This window comes from Durio zibethinus, chromosome 27, assembly GCF_047325235.1.
Source record: "Durio zibethinus cultivar Kanyao isolate XHJ-2024 chromosome 27, ASM4732523v1, whole genome shotgun sequence".
Taxonomy (NCBI): domain Eukaryota; kingdom Viridiplantae; phylum Streptophyta; class Magnoliopsida; order Malvales; family Malvaceae; genus Durio; species Durio zibethinus.
The window spans coordinates 10,422,590-10,426,222 of record NC_143188.1 but is presented as its reverse complement, the minus strand read 5'-3'; the positions used below and the strand labels follow the sequence as shown (position 1 = coordinate 10,426,222).

The window sequence follows — 3,633 nt, the reverse complement described above, 5'->3', positions numbered from 1 at the left end:
TATAACACTGAATTTATTTGATAAAATCAGTACCTGAAAAACCAATTAAAAAATTAAAAGTTATGAAAGTAAATAATCATATCTTGATTCATTTCCAAGCGAAGCAATATTAACAAATATATTTAATATTAAAACTAGTTGCTTATCTATAATAATTACATTAAGAATTTAAGATAATTTATTTACCTTAATATTACTGATCTAAAAATCTAAATTTCATACATTTGAAATCATCAACATAAGATTTATAAGATTCATATAATTTTAAATCAAATTATGTTACTTACAAATTTTAACTTACATAAGAAACATGATCACCATTATATGACTTACTCCCTCTACTTTCTTGGTAGCCAAGCATTGGATAATGAATTCCTTCTCTTTTATCATCAAGAATGTCATACTTTTCACCAATGTTCGTGTTGTCTGCTACAGCATAAAGGATAGCAATAATACATTAAAGACAACAGCAAACAATAATGCCAATGATACATGCTAGTACAATGTAGAAAACGACAAAAAAGACATAAAAATTCAAAAAATTTATACAAAGCTTGCAGAGGAAGTTGCATTTAAAGAGTTAGGATCCAATTACATGGAAAAAAAACTTCAAAAAAAAAAAGTAGGAAAAACAACATAAGAACTAACCAATAAAGCGTAGGGGAGCTATGTGCCATTGCTTGGTCAGCTACAACCATTAGAATCCATTAATCCACCATATGAATAAAAATATTGTATTTGCGATTTTTAAGTGCTTTATAATATTGTTAGAAACATCAATTTCAAGTGATTAGCCACTAAACGATAATCTATAGTATCATATAAAATTTAAGCTATAATAGTCATATACAATTTAAGTTATAATAGGTAAGATTAAATATATGTAAGATACATTATGAAACATATATAAATGCCAAAGATTGTAATAAGATTCTCTAACACTTAATCAACTAATGTTGAATGCATAGGATTGATTCTCATAACTCATTACAACTTCAATATAAATGATACATTTTACAACTTAATCAAATAGCATTGGCCACATAAATGAAAATAACCAATCTACATCAAAGAACTAATTGTAATCCAGACTTTATAATGAAACATGAGTTGATTTGCACTTTCTCTAGTAGGGCCTATAGCCTATTTATTCCAATTTTACACGAATGAAACAAACTTTCAAAATTCCTCTCCATAACCATATAACCTAAAAAAATATCATCTCAATTATCACAGCAGAAGTAATATCTTTCATCTCAACTTACCAATTATCCAATAAACAACAACATCTTAAAAGTAATCCTAAACCATCATTAATTTCCTAAAAATAATCAAATACTAATATAATTAATGATTGTTAAATTTATAGAATTTTATAAGTCCATTTAGCCTTGAAATTTTGAAAATTTTCATAAATTTGGTGCTTTTAATGTGTGAAATCTTGATTTTTAGGATTTGATACAAGTAGATGTGAAAACCAAGCACATCATGCAAGAAAGTGGCACGCATAAACCATGTAGCATTCAGCCATGCATTAATGGATATAATTGAGCCAAAGAGTCAAGGGATTTCCATAATATGTTCACCTAAAGAAAAAGGTTTTATTGAATATGGACTCTTGTTGATCTTAAAAGAGTTTTAAGCCAAGAACAACACATCAAAAAAGGATAAGGAAAGAGTTATTGTATGTATAACAATAACTCTTGAATTTTGATCCAAGAGAGTTTGAATTCAACATAAACTAATCAAGATGGTTGATCTTGGAAATTCAAATTAGTTGAAACTCTTAATGGATGACAAGGTCATGTTGATTTGGCAAAACACATAAGCATAGAAGACCAATAAAAAAATCCCATTTGGCCAACACAAGTTTCATTTTATCTTTGAAGATCTCTACATTTGACCAACATCTATTAAGATTAAGATAATATTGTAATCTTTTAGAGTTCAAGATAAAGTAAGACTCTGCAACCTTTATCCCCTTGGTTGAACCTAGCTCTATAAATAGGCTAGGTATTCTCACTTGTAACACATTCTGTTCTATATATTCTCCCATCTCATTCCCTTTTTTTCTTTTTTAAAGTTTTTTTTGTAATTCGACTAGGATAACAGACTAGCTAATACATAGTTTTGTTTTCTCAAGTTGTTTAGAATACAAGTTTGTTCAAAGATCTTTTCTCTCTTTACACACATAATTGTTAATTTTCAAGCACTTATCTACTTTTGAAAGCATTTGGTTATTCTCTTTTCAAGCTATTTACAATTTGATCTTGCTTTGTTTTACATTATTTTATATTTATCCAATCCCTAAAGCTAGCAAGTGATAATTGGTTAGTTGGCTTTTGGCTTATACATTTACAATTCCTATTGCTCTTATTTGTTCTTTCAATACAACCAATCATTCTTTTGATTTGTTTAAATATAAAGTTAGTAAGAATTTCCTTTGGTACTTGATTTTACACTGCAAACATAATCCTCATGGGAATGATACTCTATTTTATCACTTTATTACTTGATATCAATCTGTGCACTTCCAAGCTTAAAAAATAACAATCAAGCTTTTGCTGTCATTGTTAGAGATTATACTAGTGCTAGAAGACCAATATCAATATCGATTCATTATACTTTGCAATTTAGACTCATTTTATTTTTACTTAATTTATTTGTTTTAATTTTTTTTGTTTGCATGCATGGATCTCAAAGCATTGATCTAGCTTTATTTGATAAAGAGATAAACAAAACACTTGGGTGACTAAGAAATGAGCAAGTAACAAATCTGATCCCAATGGTGAATATAGCAAATGAAGGTCATAAAACCCTTAAGGACGATATTATCCTAAACCCTAAAGGCTTTTAACTAACTTTTTGAAAGTTAACAATCCAAGACAACAACTTCGAGATTAAGCCTTCTATAATCTAAATGGTTCAAACTTTTATTTAGTTTGAAGGACTATCGAATGGTGATCTTACTCTCCATCTTTCTAATTTTTTTGAACTTTGTGACACTTTAAAATATAATGGAGTTTCAAATGATACAATTAGACTAAGATTATTTTTGTATTCTCTCAGGGACAAAGCAAACTATTCTAACTTTCCTTTAGCTTTTTTACAACATGGGATGATCTAGTTTAAAAATTCTTTCCCAAAATTTTTCACCAATTAAAATAGTAAAGATAAGAAACGAAATCACAATCTTCTAACAATTCAATGGTGAGACACTTTATGATGTGTGGGAGAGGTACAAAGAGAAGTTGTGTAAGTGCCCACAACATGGTCTCCCTCAATGGTTTTAATTTCAAATCTTTTGCAATGGGCTGACACCACCCCTAAGAACAATAATAGATTTAGCCATTGGAGGAGGCATTATGAGAAAGTTATTGGAAGAGGCATAAGAGCTTATTAAAGAAATAACAACCAATAATTATCATGTGAAATCAAGAGGAAAGTCCATAAGAAAGCTATTAGGGTATATGAGTTAGGCACACTCATCTCAGTTACATCCTAACTGGTAAGCCTAACCAAAAAGGTAGATGCCTTAGGAACCCAGCCACCCACCACCCTTGACTAAGCCATTCAAAACCCATTTGTCACTTATGATATTTATAAAGGCCTACATTTCTTAAATAGGTGTCA

At 29.2% G+C, this 3,633-nt stretch overlaps 1 non-coding gene across 1 annotated transcript; it reads right to left on the bottom strand.

Moving 5' to 3' along the window:
* Positions 1-3,170: 3,170 nt before the first annotated feature.
* On the bottom strand, positions 3,171-3,277 carry LOC149510905 (small nucleolar RNA R71). The gene has a single exon (XR_016334892.1). It is a non-coding gene; the product is annotated as a small nucleolar RNA R71 (small nucleolar RNA).
* Positions 3,278-3,633: the final 356 nt, after the last annotated feature.